A 22510-nucleotide genomic window follows, 5' to 3' on the forward strand; every position below is an offset into this window, starting at 1 on the left:
GAAGTTAGAAAACATTGAATAAATTAGAGATTTGCTGAAGCTCAAATGAAGTCGCAGTTTCTCTCAATCCTAGTAGATTCAAGACCTTTCTCCACAGGTATTTTGTAATACCTCTTTACTTTATTCAACTTTGTAATACCTCTACTTAGCAAGCTAGGAGATTGCTAAGTAGAAGTCATAAATTAAAATATGGCTGTTAAGATACAGATCCATATGGTTAATTCTCATTTTTCTTCTAAGGTAATAAAATGAAGTGTGTTAATGATTTTCTGTGTTTCAACATCCCATGCCCATCTCCTCCATTGATTGTAGACTCACAAGCTAAAACCAAGTTCTATAGGATAATCAAGCTTCTAGGATTCTGCTTGTGTCATTTCCAGCAAGTAGTGTCCCATAAATGATGAGTTTCAACAACACCTTTCCTCACCCCCATGGCTTTGTTCTGCTGGGTTTCTCTGAATCGCCCACACTGGAAATGGTTCTTTATGTGGCTGTCTCTACCTTCTACATAATGACACTCCTTGGAAATTCAGCCATCATTTTCTTGCCCTGCCTTAAGCGCAGACTCCACACCCCCACATACTTCTTTCTGGATAAACTCTCCTTTGTGGACCTCTGCTCTTCTATGTCCACTGTCCCACAGATGCTGGTCAACATACAGAGCCACCTGAGCAACATCAGCTACAGAGGGTGCATAGCTCAGCTTTTCATCCTCCTTGACTTAGGATCCACTGAATGTGTACTTCTCTCAATAATGGTCTTTGATCATTACGTAGCTATCTGCCAGCTTCTTCATTACACAGTTACGCATCCTCGGCTTTGCTGACAAATGGTGGCAGTGACTAGGATAATAGGTTTCAGTAACTCCTTGGTGCAAAGTGTTGAGTTTCTCATTACCTTTGTGTGGTCAATATTGGGTAGAGAATTTCTTCTGTGAGGTATCTGCCTTGATTCAATTATTATGCACTGATACATGGACCAACAAAGTCAGGATGTATGCCACTGTGGTGATCATAAAAGTTGTCCCACTTGGGTTAATTCTGTTCTCTTACATCAACATTGTCAGAGCAGTAGTTAGGATCTAATCTTCTGAGGGTCACAAGAAAGCTTTCAACACATGTGGGTCTCTTCTGCTGTGGTCATCATGTTCTATGGCTCAACCACTAGTGTTTACACATATATGGCACCCAAGAGCACTTCAGTCAAACTGAGGGGTAAGCTTCTTGCACTCTTCTATGGACTTGTAATTCCAATGCTCAACCCTCTCATCTACACCTTGAGAAATAGAAATGTCAAGCGAGAACTAAGGAAGCTACTGGGAAGAGAGTAGAAGGGGTGGAGCATGGCTTAAGAGAAGGCTGGTTCTTCACAGTTAGGATTCCTCACTCCCAGAATACCTGCTGCCAACTGCCCTCACCTCCACTCCCAAATAATGATGGCTAACTGTCAGTCTTAACTACCTTTGTATTTCAGAGGAAGTAAAATAGGACAATTCTCCCCTGAAAATAATGGAAGAGCTCTAAAATTAGATAACAAACATTCATACTTTTTAGTATAATATTGTATTTGTTACTATGTTCTCTTTTCTAATGAAAGCATAAAATTAATGACAAAAAAGATTATTATCACATAGCACATTAAAACTGATGATTAAGGGACTACTCTTAAAACTTGTTTAAAAAGCAGAAAGATGACTGTTCAAAAAGGACTAGATCGTACCACAAAATTAGTAGAATGCCCTTATAATCAAGAGGGAACTTCCCCTCCCTTCACATTTTCCTATGTTAGTGTAGCAGTGTGTATCTGATCTCATTTTAATTGATATTAGGATGGACCATCCTCGGGGAGCCTAGCGCATGTTCTGATCATTGACACTGTTGTGGAGAAAAGGTGTACACATAGAGAAGTCTCCATGCAATGCCTCTGCCTGTTAGTTCGTTTATCCAAACCTTCTAGCAGACTCTTTTGGCATATTTTTAAAATTCTACATGTTATTATATGGAAGTTCTATGTCTAAAACTATAGTTAACATGGAGAATATGAATTTCTCTCAGTGATGGCCTTTGATCTAAAAATATCTTGCTTCCCAATCAGTATACATTTTATATTTGGTGCTCAGTCATCTTTATCAGCATTATAATAATAATTATCAGCATAATAATAATAATTCTCAGCAGGCCAAGTGGAAAAATAGACATTTTTCTACAAGCTGAGAGGCAAGAAAATATATAAGTTCTGCACACAGGAGAGATATATCCTACTATACAATACTATGTATTTTTTAAAGTTTTTATTTAAGTTCTAGATAGCTAATGAACTGTGCAACATTAGTTTCAGGGGTACAATGTAGTGATTCAACACTTTCTTACAACACCCAGTGCTCATCACTACAGGTACACTTCTTCACCCCCATCAATCACTTATTTCGCCCATTCCCTGCCTACCTCCCCTCTGATATCCATTGTTTGTTCTCTATAGTTAAGAGTCTGTTTCTGGGTTTGACTGTCTCGCCCCAGTACTATGTGTTACAGATTCTATGTTTTACATATTGATTACTGGGTGAAAGGCCTACCTCTAGGCAATGATGTCTAGGCTTAACATAGCTGTCTTACATGTACTAGGAAATTAGCCCAAATATCTGACAGAATGTTTCTAGTATCAATACATTTTTTTGTTTTTGTTTTTTTGTTGTTTTGTTTTGTTCTTAGATATATAATTGTTTATGTGTTATATAATCTTAAAATTTTAACCTGGCTTTAAGTTTCTTTTTTCTTTTTTTATTATATTCATTTAGCCACCTTATAGTACATCATTAGTTTTTGATGTAGTGTAGTATAGTGATTCACTAGTTGTGTATAACACCCAGAGCTCATCACAAAACATAACCTCCTTAATACCCATCACCTAGATACTGCATCCCTCCCACCTCCCTCCACTCTGAAACCCTCAGTTTGTTTCCCAGAGTCCATAGTCTCTTGTGGTTTGTCTCCCATGAGACAAACTGATTTTTTCCCATTCTGTTTTCCCTCCCTTCCCCTATGATCCTCTGTGCTATTCCTTATGTTCCACATATGAGTGAAACCAAATGATAATTGTCTTTCTCTGCTTGATATACCTAACTTAGCATAATCCCCTCCACTTCCATACATGTTGATGCAGAAGTTGGGTATTCATCCTTTCTGATGGCTTAGTAATATTCCTTTGAGTATATGGAACACACCTTTATCTATTCATCTGTTGAAGGGCAACTCATCTTCTTCCACATTTTGGCTATTGTGGACACTGCTGCTATGAACATTGGGGTGCATGTGCCCCTTGTTTTCACTCCACCTGTATCTTTGGGGTAATTACCTAGTAGTGCGGGCCATAGGGTGACTCTACTTTTAACATGTTGAGGAACCTCCATACTGTTTATCAGAGTGGCTGTGCGAGCTTGCATTCCCACCAACAGTGTAAGAGGGTTCCCCTTTCTCCACGTAGGTTCCAAAATTTGTTGTTTCCTGCCTTGTTAATCTTTGCTATTCTAACTGGTATAAGATGGTATCTCAATGTTGTTTTGATTTGAATCTCTATGATGACTACTGACGATGAACATTTTTTTCATGTGTCTGTTAACCATTTGTATGTCTTCTTTGGAGAAGTGTCTGTTCATGTCTTCTGCCCATTATTGGACTTGATTATTTGTTTTTTGGGTGTTGAGTTTGAGAAGTTCTTCATAGATCTGGAATACCAGCCCTTTAGCTGTAATGTTAATTGCAAATATCTTCTCCCATTCTATGGGCTGCCTCTTTGCTTTGTTGACCATTTCCTTTGCTGTGCAGAAGGTTTTGATCTTGATGAAGTCCCAAAAGTTCATTTTCTTTTTTTTTTAATTTTTTAATTTCTTTTCAGTGTTCCAGAATTCATTGTTTATGCACCACACCCAGTGCTCCATGTAATACATGCCCTCCATAATACCCACCACCAGGCTCACCCAACCTTCCACCCCCTACCCCTCCAAAACCCTCAGTTTGCTTCTCAGAGTCCACAGTCTCTCAAGGTTCATTTTCCCCTCCAATTTCCCCCAACTCCCTTCTACTCTCCATGTCCCCATGTCCTCTATGTTATTTCTTATGCTCCACAAATAAGTGAAACCATATGATACTTGACTCTCTCTGCTTGACTTATTTCACTCAGCATAATCACTTCCAGTCCCATCCATGTTGCTACAAAAGTTAGGTATTCATCCTTTCTGATGGAGGCATAATACTCCATAGTGTATATGGACCACATTTTCCTTATCCATTCATCCGTTGAAGGACATCTTGATTGTTTCCACAGTTTGGCAACTGTGGCCATTGCTGCTATGAACATTGGGGTACAGATGGCCCTTCTTTTCACTCCATCTGTATCTTTGGGGTAGATACCCAGTTGTGCAGTTGCAGGGTCATAGGGAAGCTCTATTTTTTATTTCTTAAGGAATCTCCACACTGTTCTCCAAAGTACCTGCACCATCTTGCATTCCCACCAGCAGTGTAAGAGGGTTCCCCTTTCTCCACATCCTCTCCAACACACGTTATTTCCTGTCTTGTTAATTTTGGCCATTCTAACTGGTATAAGGTAGTATTTCAATGTAGTTTTGATTTGAATCTTCCTGGTGGCTAGTGATGATGAACATTTTTTCATGTGTCTGTTAGCCATTTGTATGTCTTCATTGGAGAAGTGTCTGTTCATGTCTTCTGCCCATTTTTTGATATGATTATCTGTTTTGTGTGTGTTGAGTTTGAGGAGTTCTTTATAGATCCTGGATATCAGCCCTTTGTCTGTACTGTCATTTCCGAATATCTTCTCCTATTATGTGTGTTGCCTCTTTATTTTGTTGACTGTTTCCTTTGTTGGGCAGAAGATTTTGATCTTGATGAAGTCCCAAAAGTTCATTTTCGCTTTTGTTTCCCTTGCCTTTGGAGATGTGTCTTGAAAGAAGTTGCTGTGGCCAACATCAAAGAGGTTACTGCCTATGTTTTCCTCTAGGATTTGGATGGATTCCTTTCTCATATTGAGGTCTTTCTTCCAATTTGAGTTTATCTTTGTGTATGGTGTAGGAGAATGGTCTAGTTTCACCCTTCTTTATGTAACTGTCTAATTTTCCCGGCACCACTTATTGAAGAGGCTGTCTTTTTTCCATTGAATATTTTTCCTGTTTTGTCGAAAATTATTTGACTATAGAGTTGAGAGTCCATTTATGGAGTCTCTCTTCTGTTCCATTGATCTATGTGTCTGTTTTTATGCCAATACCATGCTATCTTGGTGATCACAGCTTTGTAATATATCTTGAAGTCAAGTAATGTGACATCTTATTAAATTTTAGTTACTTCCTTTCCTATCTTCTTTTGAAAATTATGGTGTTCACATTAAGAACAGAGGAGAAAAAAGCAACCACAATTTATCTCAGTGAATCTATAGCAGAAAAATATGAAAAAGCGTTCACTCTCAAAGATTATAATGCAATAGGTTATTTTTTAATGGTGACATTAAATGATGTATAGTTCAGTCCTCCCAAAGAGTATGGAAAGTGAGCTGTTTGAAGATGTGATGAAATGTGTATCCTCCTTCTGTTTTAATCAATGATTTAATTTTTAGAAGAGTGAACTCACAGAAAAAAATGAAATAAAGGTTCAGAGAGATCACATATACCCCTTGCTCCTGCACACATATCCTCCCCCATCATCAACACCAGGGAGTACATTTCTCATAACTGATGGACATACATTGACATGTCATTGTCACCTGAAGTCCATTATTGACATTAGGGTACACTCTTGGTGTAGTCTATGGGTTTAAAATTAAATATATAATGACATGTATCTATCATTACGGTATCATATAGAGTATTTTCACTGCCCTAAAAATCCTCTGTGTTCTGCCTATTCATCCTCCCTGCCCCAACCCCGGTCAAACAACAAATTTATCATGGTCTCCATAGTTTTGCCTTTTCCAGAATGTTATATAGCTGGGATCAATACTATACATAGCCTTTTCAGACCAGCTTTTTTTCACTTAATATGCATTTAGGGTTCCTCTGTGTCTTTTCATAGCTTGATAAATCATTTCTTTTTAGTGTTGAATAGTATTCCATTGTGTGGACGTACCACATTTTATTTACTGACTCACTTACTGAAGGACATCTTGGTGTCTTCCATGTTTTGGTAATTATGAATCAAGCCGAGTTAAACATCCATGTGCAGGTTTTTTCCTTGAATATTGGTTTTTAAACACTCTGGATAAATACCAAGGTGCATGATTGCTGGATCACATGGTAAGAATATGTTTAGTTTTCTGAGAAACCACTAAGCTGACTACCAAAACAGCTGCACTATATTGCATCCCACCAGCAATGAATGGACATGCCTGTTGTTCCACGTCTTTACCAGCATTTGGTGTTGTCAGTGTTCTAGATTTTGGCCACTCTAATGAGTGTGTTGTGGTTTCTTTTTGTTTTAATTTGCATAATTTGCCTTTCCCTGAGGCCGTATGAAATAGAGCATCTTTTCATATGCTGATCTACCAACTTAGTATCATTGTTGATAAAGTGTCTGTTGAAGTCTTTGGCCCATTTTTAATCAGATTATTTGATTTCTTACTGTGGGTTTTAAAGTTCTTCATACATTTTGGAAAAGTCTTTATCAGATATGTGTTCTGCAAACACTTTCTCCCAGTCTGTGGCTTTTTTTTTCATATTCTTGGTCTATGATCTTTTAAGTAATACATAAAAATTAATTCTTCCTCCTCAATCCTAAACCTTACATATTTTAACACAATGAAAATATAAATTCCGTTATTTTTTCTCTTTTTAATTTTTATTTACTTTTTTTAAATTTCTTTCCAGTGTTCCAGAATTCATCGTTTATGTACCACACCCAGTGCTCCATGCAATATGTGCCCTCCATAATACCCACTACCAGGCTCACACAACCTCCCGCCCCCCCTCCCCTCTAAAACCTTCAGTTTGTTTCTCAGAGTCCACAGTCTCTCATGGTTCATCTCCCTCAACTCACTCTTCTCCATCTCCCCATGTCCTCTGTGTTATTCCTTATACTCCAAGACAGCATGGTACTGGCACAAAAACAGACACATAGACCAGTGGAACACAGTAAAGAGCCCAGATATGGGCCCTCAAGTTTATGGTCAAATAATCTTTGACAAAGCAGGAAAAAATATACAGTGGAAAAAATACAGTCTCTTCAATAAATGGTGCTGGGAAAATTGGATATCTATGTGTAGAAGAATGAAACTTGACCATTCTCTTACACCATACACAAAGATAAACTCAAAATGGATGAAAGACCTCAATGTGAGGCAGGAATCTACCAAAATCCTAGAGGAGAACATAAGCAGTAACCTCTTTGACATCAGCCACAGCAACTTCTTTCAAGGTATGTCTTCAAAGGCAAAGGAAACAAAAGTAAAAATAAACTTTTGGGACTTCATCAAGATCAAAAACTTCTGCATAGCAAAGGAAAGAGTCAACAAAATTAATCTTGTCAAAAAATGGGCAGAAAAGGAGGAGGAGAAGATGGCGGGGAAGTAGGAGGAGGCGCCTTTTCAACCTGCACCCTAAAGTGAGCTGATTACCTACCAAAGAACTCCGATCACCCATGAAATCAGCCTGAGATCAGAATTATACACGTCTGGATCTCTACGGGGGCCAGAAGACGCCAGTGGGCAGGTAAAGTGGAGTGGGAACGTCGGACTGATATCGGAAGATAAACAAAAGGGGGAGGGAGCCACCAGAGGCGACCGACTGGAAAATAATACCCCAATACGAGAGCGCCCGGCATCTGGGGACCAGCATTAACTTGGAGTCTTGTTGAAAGCACTCAAAAGAGCAAAGACTCGAGCGGGGAAATTGTGGGAATCGGGGCGGATAGGGATAGGGGATTAAGTCCCCAGACCCAGGGCAGCATCCCCTGGCGCTGAGCCGGAGAGTGCGGCGGAGAAACCTGGTCTTTGTCCCGGAGCCGCCAGTGCGCCCGAGAACGGGTGGAGTCCGGCTCCCGTGAGGGGCTGGGAGCCACACCAGACGGCAGAACGCGCACCTTACTGGAGATGCGCGCGTGCCTCAACCTCCCCTGAGAGAGGTGCACGCCCAGCCTGGTGTTCTGGGACCCACGCGGCGATAGACCCACGCGGCGATAGAGCCGATAGAGCTGGAGGCGCCGCGCCCCAAACCATCCCCTGGGAGAGGTGCGCGCAAGACCTGAGCTCTTAGCCCCAGCCAGCGGGAAAATCTCAGTGTGCGATTGCTGCTTGGAACCTCTCTGGCGGTCTGGAGCTGCCCAGACAGCCACAGCTGCCTTGGTTTTGCGTACAAGCAGGAGATCCTGCGTCCCCAGGGACCGCGACTCAGAACCTGCTCTGCCAGCGGCCCAGCGGCTGCAGCACCTGCAGGGGAGCAGACTGAGGCTTCTCTCTGAGAGGGAGGTTGGGGTGCAGTTTTCTTTCCTCTAAACCTCCAAAAACCATCAAAAGCTGTCAAGGCGAGAGAAAAGAAGTGAACAAACATAAAAACCTCCAGAGAACAAAAACCTGAAAAAAAAACGTTTTTCTCAGAGCCCACCCCCTTGAGAGGGGCAGGAGGACTTAACTCAGGGAACATCATTGACTGAAAACCCACGTGGCAGCCCCCTCCCCCAGAAAACAAATCAGGAAAAAAAAAAAAAGACTACAAGAGAACAACCACCACTACTTCATAGATACAACTTTTATTTTTAATTCTTTCCCACTATTCTGGTTCATTTTTTTTTCTTTTTTTATATAGATAATTTTTTAACCTATTTACCATCACAGTGAGATGTCCAGTACATCAAATTCCATGATAAACTTCTAACCTGAATTTTTTGATACATACACATGTGTTTTTCTTTTGCTTTTCTATTTTCTTAATTTTTAAAAAAATTTTTAATTTAGTTTAGTCCAGTTTATTCCTTTTTTATTTTTATTTTCTAATATTCATATAGAGTTAAACTTCAAGGTAATCCCCTTTCTCCAAGCAATGCTACCCCTATAGGTGAACCAATTTTTAATCCCCCTTTTTCTTAGGAAAGTTGAGTCCTTTAACAAAGATATCAAGATACATCCAGGAAGAACCAAAATAACCTTCCTCGCCCACACCGAGAATCTATAACCATGCTCCCATCTTTTTCTTCTGCCAATGTCTCTGTGTATTTATGTTTGTCTGGATAGTATATAAATCTTATACTTGGGGTTCTTCTTGACGAGGCTCCTCCTTTTTTTTGCTTATATATATATATATATTTTCTCTCGTCATATACTTTTATCAGTCTTTTTGTTTGTCTGTTTTTGTTTGTATACGTCATAAACCTTACCCTGGGGCCCATTTGGGCTGAACCTTCACTTTTATCTTCCCTTTTTTTCCTGTCTCTCTCTCTCCCTCTTTTTTCTTTTTCTTTTCTTTTTTCTCTCATTTGGGTGGGGAATCCTGAGTGCTCAGAAGCGTTCCAGGGTGCACCTTGACTGCACCACGGTCAATACATCCAGCTACATCTGTCCAGTCATCTCTCACCAAAATGACTAGGAGGAGGAATCCCCAACAGAAGAAAAATACAGAGGATGGGCCTTCTGCAACAGACCTAACGGCTATCAACATAGACAATATGTCAGAAAGAGAATTCAGGCTAACAATTATCCAGGCAATAGCTAGGCTGGAGAAAGCCATGGATGACCAAACAGAATTGATTAGGGCAGAATTGAAAGCGACCAGAGAGGAGGTTCATAATGTTAGGGCAGAGCTGAAGGCCACTAGGGATGAGGTTCACAACGCTCTCAATGAGTTCCAATCTAATCTAAATTCTCTAAAAGCTAGGGTAACTGAGACAGAAGATAGAATTAGTGATCTGGAGGACAAACAAATAGAGAGAAAGGATCAGGAGGAAGCCTGGAACAAACAGCTTAGAAGCCACGAAAACAGAATCAGGGAAATAAATGATGCCATGAAACGTTCCAACGTCAGAATTATTGGAATCCCTGAAGGGGAGGAGAAAGAAAGAAGTCTAGAAGATATAGTGGATCAAGTTTTTCATGAAAATTTTCCCAATCTTGCGAATGGAACAAGTGTTCATGTACTAGAAGTAGAAAGGTCCCCCCCCAAGATTATAAATTCAAAAAAAACATCCAGGCACCTCATAGTAAAATTGAGGAATCATAATTGTAGATACAATCTCTTGAAAGCCGCTAGGACAAAGAAGCTCCTTACATACAGAGGAAAGCCCATCAGAATAACGTCAGACCTGTCCACAGAGACCTGGCAAGCCAGAAAGGGCTGGCAAGATATATTCAGGGCACTAAATGAGAAGAACATGCAGCCAAGAATACTTTATCCAGCAAGACTGACATTCAAAATGGATGGAGAGATAAAGAGTTTCCAAGACCGGCAAGGCTTGAAAGACTATGCAACCACCAAGCCGACACTGCAGGAAATATTAAGGGGGGTTCTATAAAAGAGGAAAAATCCTAAGAATAGCATTGAACAGAAATATAGAGACAATCGACAGAAAGAAAGACTTCAAAGATAACACAATGTCAATAAAAACGTATCTCTCAATAATCACTCTCAATGTGAATGGCCTAAATGCACCCATAAAACGACACAGGGTTGCAGATTGGATAAAACGACAGGACCCATCCATATGTTGTCTACAAGAGACCCATTTTGAACCTAAAGATACACCCAGACTGAAAGTGAAGGGATGGAGAAGCATCTTTCACGCCAATGGGCCTCAAAAGAAGGCCGGGGTAGCGATTCTCATATCAGATAAATTAGATTTTAAACTAAAGACGGTAGTCAGGGATACAGAAGGACACTACATCATTCTTAAAGGGACTATCCACCAAGATGATCTAACAATTGTAAATATCTATGCCCCCAATATGGGAGCAGCCAATTACATAAGAAAACTATTAATCAAGATAAAGAGTCATATAGATATGAATACATTAATAGTAGGAGATCTTAACACGCCTCTCTCAGAAATAGACAGATCATCGAAGCAGAAAATCAATAAAGAAATAAGAGCATTGAATGATACATTGGACCAGATGGACCTCATAGATATATACAGAACTTTCCACCCTAAAACAACAGAATACTCATTCTTCTCAAGTGCACATGGAACCTTCTCCAGAATAGACCACATACTGGGTCACAAATCAGGGCTCAACCGATACCAAAAGACTGAGATTATTCCCTGCATATTCTCAGATCACAATGCTTTGAAACTGGAGCTCAATCACAAGGAAAAGTTCAGAAGGAACTCAAATACCTGGAAGCTAAAGACCACCTTGCTTAAGAATGCTTGGATCAACCAGGAGATCAAAGAAGAACTTAAACAATTTATGGAAACCAATGAGAACGAAGACACTTCACTCCAAAACCTATGGGATACAGCAAAGGCGGTCCTAAGGGGGAAATTCATAGCCATCCAAGCCTCCCTCAAAAAAATTGAAAAATCCAGAATACACCAGCTGTCTCTACACCTTAAAGAACTGGAGAATCAACAACAAATCAAACCAACTCCACACGTAAGAAGGGAAATAATCAAGATTAGAGCAGAGATCAACGAGGTAGAAACCAGAGATACAGTAGAACGTATCAACGAAACTAGAAGCTGGTTTTTTGAAAGAATCAATAAGATCGATAAACCATTGGCCACACTAATCCAAAAGAAAAGAGAGAAAGCCCAAATTAATAAAATTATGAATCAAAAGGGAGAGATCACAACTAACACCAAGGAAGTAGAAACAATCATCAGAAGCTATTATCAACAGTTATATGCCAATAAGCTAAGCAACCTAGATGAAATGGATGCATTCCTGGAAAACTATAAACTCCCAAAATTGAACCAGGAAGAAATTGACAACCTGAATAGACCGATATCTAGTAACGAGATTGAAGCAGTGATCAAAAACCTCCCAAAAAACAAGAGCCCAGGACCTGACGGATTCCCTGGGGAATTCTATCAAACTTTCAAAGAAGAAATAATACCTATTCTCCTGAAGCTGTTTCAAAAAATTGAAGCAGAAGGAAAACTTCCAGACTCTTTTTATGAAGCCAGCATTACCCTGATCCCCAAACCAGGCAAAGACCCTACCAAAAAGGAGAATTTCAGACCGATATCACTGATGAATATGGATGCTAAGATTCTCAACAAGATCCTAGCAAACAGGATCCAACAGCACATTAAAAAGATTATCCACCATGACCAGGTAGGATTCATCCCTGGGTTACAAGGATGGTTCAACATTCGCAAATCAATCAATGTGATAGAACAAATCAAGAAGAGAAGAGAGAAGAACCACAATGATCCTCTCCATTGATGCAGAAAAAGCTTTTGACAAAATCCAGCATCCGTTCCTGATTAAAACGCTTCAAAGTATAGGGATAGAGGGAACATTCCTGAACTTCATCAAATCTATCTATGAAAAACCCACAGCAAATATCATCCTCAATGGGAAAAAGCTTGCAGCCTTCCCATTGAGATCAGGAACACGACAAGGATGCCCACTCTCACCACTCTTGTTCAACATAGTATTAGAAGTCCTAGCAACAGCAATCAGACAACAAAGAGAAATAAAAGGTATCCAGATTGGCAAGGAAGAAGTCAAACTCTCTCTCTTCGCAGATGACATGATTCTTTATATGGAAAACCCGAAAGACTCCACCTCCAAACTACTAGAACTCATACAGCAATTCAGTAATGTAGCAGGATACAAAGTCAATGTCCAGAAATCAGTGGCTTTCTTATACACTAACAATGAAAATACAGAAAGGCAAATTAGAGAATCGATTCCATTTACTATAGCACCAAAAACCATAAGATACCTCGGAATAAACCTAACCAAAGAGGTTAAAGATCTGTACTCGAGGAACTACAGAACACTCCTAAAAGAAATTGAAGAAGACACAAAAAGATGGAAGACCATTCCATGCTCTTGGATGGGAAGAATAAACATCGTTAAAATGTCTATACTGCCCAGAGCAATCTATACTTTTAATGCCATTCCAATCAAAATTCCACCAGTATTTTTCAAAGAGCTGGAGCAAATAATACTAAAATTTGTATGGAATCAGAAGAGACCCCGAATTGCTAAGGAAATGTTGAAAAACAAAAATAAAACTGGTGGCATCACGTTACCTGATTTCAAGCTTTACTACAAAGCTGTGATCACCAAGACAGCATGGTACTGGCATAAAAACAGACACATGGACCAGTGGAACAGAGTAGAGAGCCCAGATATGGACCCTTAACTCTATGGTCAAATAATCTTTGACAAAACAGGAAAAAATATCCAGTGGAAAAAAGACAGTCTCTTCAATAAATGGTGCTGGGAAAACTGGACAGCTATATGTAGAAGAATGAAACTTGACCATTCTCTTACACCGTACACAAAGACAAACTCGAAATGGATAAAAGACCTCAACGTGAGACAGGAATCCATCAGAATCCTCGAGGAGAACATAGGGAGTAACCTCTTTGATATCAGCCACAGCAACTTCTTTCAAGATATGTCTCCAAAGGCGAAGGAAACAAAGGCAAAGATGAACTTCTGGGACTTCATCAAGATAAAAAGCTTCTGCACAGCAAAAGAAACAGTCATCAAAACAAAGAGGCAACCCACGGAATGGGAGAAGATATTTGCAAATGACAGTACAGATAAAAGGTTGATATCCAGGATCTATAAAGAACTCCTCAAACTCAACACACACAAAACAGATAATCATATTAAAAAATGGGCAGAAGATATGAACAGACACTTCTCCAAGGAAGACATACAAATGGCTACCAGACACATGAAAAAATGTTCATCATCACTAGCCATCAGGGAGATTCAAATCAAAACCACATTGAGATACCACCTTACACCAGTTAGAATGGCCAAAATTAGCAAGACAGGAAACAACGTGTGTTGGAGAGGATGTGGAGAAAGGGGAACCCTCTTACACTGTTGGTGGGAATGCAAACTGGTGCAGCCACTTTGGAGAACAGTGTGGAGATTCCTCAGGAAATTAAAAATAGAGCTTCCCTATGACCCTGCAATTGCACTGCTGGGTATTTACCCCAAAGATACAGATGTAGTGAAAAGAAGGGCCATCTGTACCCCAATGTTTATAGCAGCAATGGCCACGGTCGCCAAACTGTGGAAAGAACCAAGATGCCCTTCAACGGATGAATGGATAAGGAAGATGTGGTCCATATACACTATGGAGTATTATGCCTCCATCAGAAAGGACGAATACCCAACTTTTGTAGCAACATGGACAGGACTGGAAGATTTTATGCTGAGTGAAATAAGTCAAACAGAGAAAGTCAAGTATCATATGGTTTCACTTATTGGTGGAACATAACAAATAATATAGAGGACAAGGGTAGATGGAGAGGAGAAGGGAGTTGAGGGAAATTGGAAGGGGAGGTGAACCATGAGAGACTATGGACTCTGAAAAACAACCTGAGGGTTTTGAAGGGGCGGGGTGGGAGGGTGGGGGAACCAGGTGGTGGGTATTAGGGAGGGCACAGATTGCATGGAGCACTGGGTGTGGTGAAAAAACAATGAATACTGTTACGCTGAAAATAAATAAAAAATTGAAAAAAAAAATGGGCAGAAAAGATGAACAGACACTTCTCCAATGAAGACATACAAAGGGTTATCAGACACCTGAAAAAATGTTCATCGTCACTAGCCATCAGGGAGATTGAAATCAAAACTACATTGAGATACCACCTTACACCAGTTAGAATGGCCAAAATTAACAAGACAGTAAACAACGTGTGTTGGAGAGGATGCGGAGAAAGGGGAACCTCTTACACTGTAGGTGGGAATGCAAGATGGTGCAGCCACTTTGGAACACAGTGTGGGGAAAAAAAGAAAAAATGTGGAGATCCCTTATTTTTTTCTAATATGTATATATGCTCGTGTGTATTCATGTGCATATATGTCATAACTCAGAAGGACATACAGGACATAAAAAGTTATGTTTTGATACTACAAACATTGTCATCCAATCCTAAGAAAATGCCATTATCCATCCCTCCCTAAGCATTTCCATATCTTATATTGTTTGTGGTTTGGAGAGGGTGTAGGGAGTAGGTTTTGTGACTAAGTCTGGGTTTTTCAAATACATTGATCTTTACTGGATTCTGTATTTATTAAAACAAAAGTTGAATTCAAGTAAAAGAAGTTATCATTAGACTCAACTAAGTTGTTTGGCAGAGTTAAAAATAAAAATTAATGAGGGGTTGATCCTCATTTAGAGGCCTGATATTATCACATGCAGAAGAGTGAGGGCTATTAGGCAGTGTCTATTCTGATTATTAGATATCTGTTGTGACTTTGGTGTACAAGATGTGCTGGATGCTAAATATTTCAAATATTCTTGCACACATGGTCCAGAATTTTTAGACTTCATCTCTTGGTTACATGTCATAATTATAACTCTGGGCAATTAATATTAAAATGGTTGTTTCTTCAATTTTCTTGGATTTTTTTAAGCATAAGGATGACCTTCTCTTGTTATAGGACTTTTACATCTATGCTTTATCAGATGAAGAAAGTTCTCTTCTATTGCGAGAATGCTGTTCATTTTATGTTAATTTAAATTGATGCTATATTTTATCAAAGGTTTCTTACACCTATTGGAATAATGATATGATATTCTCTTTTTGTTTTTGCTAATATAGTATATTATATTGATTGACTTTTTAACATTCAAGAGCTTTGAATTCCTGAAGTAAAATCAACTTCATTATAATCTATTTTCTTTTTTTATAAATTGTTAGGTTAAAAATGTTAATAATTACCTTAGAATTTTGGATTATGTTCATGAGGGAGGCAGGCTTGCAACTTCACCCTTTTGAACAAAGTTGGAGGTGTTAGAATACTTGATATCAAGATTTATTATAAAGAGACAGTAATTAAAGTATCTTGTCATACAGGAATAGACAAGGAGAGCAATGAAACACAAGAGAGGATCTATAAACAGACCTACATGAATCTGGACATTAGATTTGTAACAAATTTAGCAGCAAAGAGGGCAAGGGGCAATATTTTAACAAAATAAATGGCACTTTGTCGATTGGGTGTCCCTAAAAAATATTGAAACTTTTCTCTCAAAAATTATTTCTGTAGGTTTTAGATATCATAAATTTGAATGGCAAAACATTAAACCATCTGGGAAAAAAGCATGTAGAATGTGTCCATGATCTTGGGGCTGACAAAGTTTTAAAAAATAATAATGCAAAAGTACCTATTTATGCATGAACTATACAGTAAGTGACTGACAGATAGGACCTCATTAGTCTAGAAACTTCTGTTAATCAGAAGATACTATTATGGAAGTAAAAAGTCAAACCATAGATTTGGATAAGATGTTTTTAATACATCAAAAAGTTAGACCAGAATATATGAAGACTACCTATAAGTCAAGAAGAAAAAGACAGATGACCTAAAAGAAAAATGTCCTGAAGAGCTTTGCAAAACTGATACTGAAATGACCAATATACAAAAGGATGTTCAGATGTTTTAGAAAAGAACACAGGCAGCAACCTCTTTGATCTTGGCCATAGTAACTTCTTGCTAGACATGTCTCTAAAGGCAAGGGAAACAAAAGCAAAAATGAACTATTGGGATTTCATCAAGATAGAAGGCTTTTTTTTTTAAGTTTATTCAATTTTTTCAGTGTTCCAAGATTCATTGAAAAAATAAAATACAGTTAAAAAAAGATAAAAGGCTTTTGCACAGCAAAGGAAAAACAAAAGTAAAAGGCAACTTATGGAATGGGAGACGATATTTGCAAATGACATTACAGATAAAGGGCTGGTATCCAAGATCTATAAAGAACTTCTCAAACTCAACACCAAAAAAAACAAATGATCACATCAAAAAATGGGCAGAAGACATGAACAGACACTTCTCCAAAGAAGGCATACAAAAGGCTAACAGACACATGAAAAAATACTCAACATCACTCAGCATCAGGAAAATACAAATCAAAACCACAATGAGATACCACCTCACACAAGTCAGAATGGCAAAAATTAACAAGGCAAGAAACAACAGATGTTGGTGAGGATGCAGAGAAAGGGGAACCTTCTTTTTGAAGCCCCATCCCTTTTTGGTTCTGACTTCTGAGAGTGACCAGATCATGGAAATTCGACCTGTACCAAGTCAGCTTTTCTTTCCAAATGAACAAGTATGGGCAGAATATCGGGTTGTCTAGTTCTACTCTAATTACAAATTTCAGAGGAAAACAAGTACCTAGGAACTTCCCAGTGCTTCTCATTATTGATGTTTATCTCTTTCTTCCTTGCTTATCATTTTAACCACAGTTCAGGTAAGATTCACCGGGTGAAATAGGTATTTTGTAGATATATTGGGGAAGGAACCAGACATTTAGAAAACTGCTGCAAATGCTGGAGGAGACAAACCCAGGAGACAAACTGGCATCCAGCACTGTCCTGAGAGCCTGAGATTCACTCTGCCACCCCGTGGTCAGTACCTAAAGCAAACTGTTTCTGTCGTTCATATGTAAAATGTCTAAGAGTGGTTTTGAGTCGCTCCAGGCCACACAGGACAGTTTTGAGATAGCATTAGGTTTTTTTTTTGAGGGAGGTGGTAAGTTTCTTGTATTTACATAATTTCTATTTTGTAATTATATGAAACACTGCCTTTATAGTACTACTAGTAGTAAAACAATGGAGGTCTCCTGTTAATAAAATAGTCAGGATATTTGCTTTAGTTTAGGCTTTAATTTTGGTAAGTGAGGTATTTTTTCTTTGTAAGTAGTCTTGTTGCCAATAATCAGTCATGCATTGCTTTTTGTTTTTTTAAAGATTTTATTTATTTATTTGACAGACAGAGAGATCACATGTAGGCAGAGAGGCAGGCAGAGAGAGAGGAGGAAGCAGGCTCCTTGCTGAGCAGAGAGCCCAATGCAGGGCTTGAGCCCAGGACCCCGAGACCATGACCTGAGCCGAAGGCAGAGACAACCCACTGAGCCACCCAGATGCCCCAGTCCTGCTTTGTTTCAAAAATTTTAAAATTCCATATAAAGAATCATGTCATCTGTGAAGAGAAAGAGTTTGACTTCTTCCTTGCCAATTTGGATACCTTTTATTTCTCTTTGTTGTCTGATTGCTGTTGCTAGGACTTCTAATACTATGTTGAACTAGAGTGGTGAGAGTGGGCATCCTTGTCGTGTTCCTGATCTCAACGGGAAGGCTGCAAGCTTTTTCCCATTGAGGATGATATTTGCTGTGGGTTTTTCATAGATAGATTTGATGAAGTTCAGGAATGTTCCCTCTATCCCTATACTTTGAAGCGTTTTAATCAGGAACGGATGCTGGATTTTGTCAAATGCTTTTTCTGCATCAATTGAGAGGACCATGTGGTTCTTCTCTCTTTTCTTATTGATTTGTTCTATCACATTGATTGATTTGCAAATGTTGAATCATCCTTGTAACCCAGGGATGAATCCCACCTGGTCATGGTGGATCCTTTTAATGTGCTGTTGGATCCTGTTTGCCAGGATCTTGTTGAGAATCTTAGCATCCATATTCATCAGGGACATTGGTCTGAAATTCTCCTTTTTGGTAGGGTCTTTGCCTGGTTTGGGGATCAGGGTAATGCTGGCTTCATAAAAAGAGTCTGAAGTTTTCCTACTGCTTCAATTTTTTGAAACAGCTTCAGGAGAATGGGTGTTATTTCTCCTTTGAAAGTTTGATAGAATTCCCCAGGGAATCTGTCAGGTCCTGGGCTCTTGTTTCTTGAGAGGCTTTTGATCACTGCTTCCATCTCGTTACTAGATATCAGTCTATTCAGGTTGTCAATTTCTTCCTGGTTCAATTTTGCGAGTTTATAGTTTCCAGGAATGGATCCATTTCCTCTAGGTTGCTTAGCTTATTGGGATATAACTGTTGATAATAACTTCTGATGATTGTTTCTACTTCCTTGGTGTTAGTTGTGATCTCTCCCTTTTGATTCATAATTTTATTAATTTGGGCTTTCTCTCTTTTCTTTTGGATTAGTGTGGCCAATGGTTTATCGATTCTTTATATGGAAAACCCAAAAGACTCCATCCTCAAACTAATAGAACTCATGCAGCAATTCAGTAATGTAGCAGGATACAAAGTCAATGTCCAGAAATCAGTGGCTTTCTTATACACTAACAATGAAAATACAGAAAGGGACATTAGAGAATCAATTCCATTTACTATAGCACCAAGAACCATAAGATACCTGGGAATAAACCTAACCAAAGAGATAAAGGATCTGTACTTGAGGAACTACAGAACACTCATAAAAGAAATTGAAGAAGACACAAAAAGATGGAAGACCATTCCATGCTCTTGGATCGGAAGAATAAACATTGTTAAAATGTCTATACTGCCTAGAGCAATCTATACTTTTAATGCCAGTCCGATCAAAATTCCACCGGTATTTTTCAAAGAACTAGAGGAAATAATCCTAAAATTTGTATGGAATCAGAAGAGACCCCGAGTTGCCAAAGGAAATGTTGAAAAACAAAAATAAAACTGGCAGCATCACATTACCTGATTTCAAGCTTTACTACAAAGCTGTGATCGCCAGGACAGCATGGTACTGACATAAAAACAGACACATAGACCACTGGAACAGAGTAGAGAGCCCAGATATGGACCCTCAGCTCTATGGTCAAATAATCTTCGACAAAACTGGAAAAAATATCCAGTGGAAAAAAGACAGTCTCTTCAATAAATGGTGCTGGGAAAACTGGACAGCTATTATGTAGAAGAATGAAATTCGACCATTCTCTTACACTGTACACAAAGATGAACTCAAAATGGATAAAAGACCTCAACATGAGGCAGGAATCCATCAGAATCCTCGAGGAGAACATAGGCAGTAACCTCTTCGATATCAGCCACAGCAACTTCTTTCAAGATATGTCTCCAAAGGCAAAGGAAACAAAAGCGAAAATGAACTTTTGGGACTTCATCAGGATCAAAAGCTTCTGCACAGGAAAGGAAAGAGTCAACAAAACAAAGAGGCAACCCACGGAATGGGAGAAGATATTTGCAAATGACAGTACAGACAAAAGGTTGATATCCAGGATCTATAAAGAACTCCTCAAACTCAACACACACAAAACAATCATATTAAAAAATGGGCAGAAGATATGAACAGACACTTCTCCAATGAAGACATACAAATGGCTACCAGACACATGAAAAAATGTTCATCATCACTAGCCATCAGGGAGATTCAAATCAAAACCACATTGAGATACCACCTTACACCAGTTAGAATGGCCAAAATTAGCAAGACAGGAAACAACGTGTGTTGGAGAGGATGTGGAGAAAGGGGAACCCTCTTACACTGTTGGTGGGAATGCAAACTGGTGCAGCCACTTTGGAGAACAGTGTGGAGATTCCTCAGGAAATTAAAAATAGAGCTTCCCTATGACCCTGCAATTGCACTGCTGGGTATTTGCCCCAAAGATACAGATGTAGTGAAAAGAAGGGCCATCTGTACCCCAATGTTTATAGCAGCAATGGCCACGGTCGCCAAACTGTGGAAAGAACCAAGATGCCCTTCAACGGATGAATGGATAAGGAAGATGTGGTCCATATACACTATGGAGTATTATGCCTCCATCAGAAAGGACGAATACCCAACTTTTGTAGCAACATGGACAGGACTGGAAGAGATTATGCTGAGTGAAATAAGTCAAACAGAGAAAGTCAAGTATCATATGGTTTCACTTATTGGTGGAGCATAACAAATAATATAGAGGACAAGGGTAGATGGAGAGGAGAAGGGAGTTGAGGGACATTGGAAGGGGAGGTGAACCATGAGAGACTATGGACTCTGAAAAACAACCTGAGGGTTTTGAAGGGGCGGGGTGGGAGGGTGGGGGAACCAGGTGGTGGGTATTAGGGAGGGCACAGATTGCATGGAGCACTGGGTGTGGTGAAAAAACAATGAATACTGTTACGCTGAAAATAAATAAAAAATTAAAAAAAAAAAAAAAAGAATGGCCAAAATTAGCAAGACAGGAAACAACGTGTGTTGGAGAGGATGTGGAGAAAGGGGAACCCTCTTACACTGTTGGTGGGAATGCAAGTTGGTGCAGCCACTTTGGAGAACGGTGTGGAGATTCCTCAAAAAATTAAAAATAGTGCTTCCCAATGACCCTGCAATTGCACTACTGGGTATCTACCCCAAAGATACAGATGTAGTGAAAAGAAGGGCCATCTGTACCCCAATGTTCATAGCAGCAATGGCCACAGTTGCCAAACTGTGGAAAGAATCAAGATGCCCTTCGACGGATGAATGGATAAGGAAGATGTGGTCCATATACACTATGGAGTATTATGCCTCCATCAGAAAGGAGGAATACCCAACTTTTGTAGCAACATGGATGGGACTGGAAGAGATGATGCTGAGTGAAATAAGTCAAGCAGAGAGAGTCAAGTATCATATGGTTTCACTTATTTGTGGAGCATAACAAATAATATGGAGGACAAGGGTAGATGGAGAAGAGAAGGGAGTTGAGGGAAATTGGAAGGGGAGGTGAACCATGAGAGACTATGGACTCTGAAAAACAACCTGAGGGTTTTGAAGGGGCGGGGGGTGGGTGGTTGGGGGAACCAGGTGATGGGTATTAGGGAGGGCACAGATTGCATGGAGCACTGGGTGTGGTGAAAAAACAATGAATACTGTTACACTGAAAATAAATAAAAAAATTAAAAACAAAAAAAAATTTCAAATTCCTATGATTCAAGCAACATAGACAGTTAGAAATCTAAGTTTCTCTAATTCCAACAAGATGTAAGCACTTCATCTTTGTAAATCAAGCAGAACTCCTTTGCATTTCAACAGAAATATCTTAATTATTTCCCTCTCTTGAAGACAAGGAATACTGATTTGTTTGCTAAGAAAAAAAATTATTTATAAAAGTTGAAAATTTTATTAACTCTTGTGCAAATTAGATCAGTAAATCCAATAGAGCATGATTTTTTTAAATATTTTATTTATTTGACACAGAGACAGGGATCACAAGTAGGCAGGGCAGCACACAGAGAGAGAGCAAGGGGGAAGCAGGCTCCCTGCTCAGCAGAGATCCCGATGTGGGGCTCGATCCCAGGAGTCTGGGACCATGACCCGAGCCGAAAGCAGAGGCTTAACCCACTGAGCCACCCAGGCGCCCCTAGAGCATGATTTAAAGTAGAAATCAAGGCGTTCATATAACATTAAAGGAAATAAAGATAGAGATAAGTATCATTAGATCTCTCCAGAGATCTCACTGATGAGAAATCTTAGTAATGTGATTATTTTTGAACTGCATGGGTCCACCAAGAAATATTGAAAGAGAAAAAGCTGGGGCATCAATTGGCCTTATTTCAAGGTTTATTACAAAGCTGTGATCACCAAGACAGCATTGTACTGGCACAAAAACAGACACATAGACCAGGGGAAC

The 22510-nt window shown here is 39.3% G+C and overlaps 1 pseudogene across 1 annotated transcript; it reads left to right on the forward strand.

Annotated features, from left to right (window-relative positions):
- The first annotated feature begins 397 nt into the window (after positions 1-397).
- Positions 398-1330, forward strand: LOC308338876 (putative olfactory receptor 2B8; annotated as a pseudogene). Its single transcript has one exon. The product of its transcript is annotated as a putative olfactory receptor 2B8 (transcript).
- The last annotated feature ends 21180 nt before the right edge of the window (positions 1331-22510 follow it).

Source organism: Martes martes (assembly GCF_963455335.1).
Source record: "Martes martes genome assembly, chromosome: 2".
NCBI lineage: Eukaryota > Metazoa > Chordata > Mammalia > Carnivora > Mustelidae > Martes > Martes martes.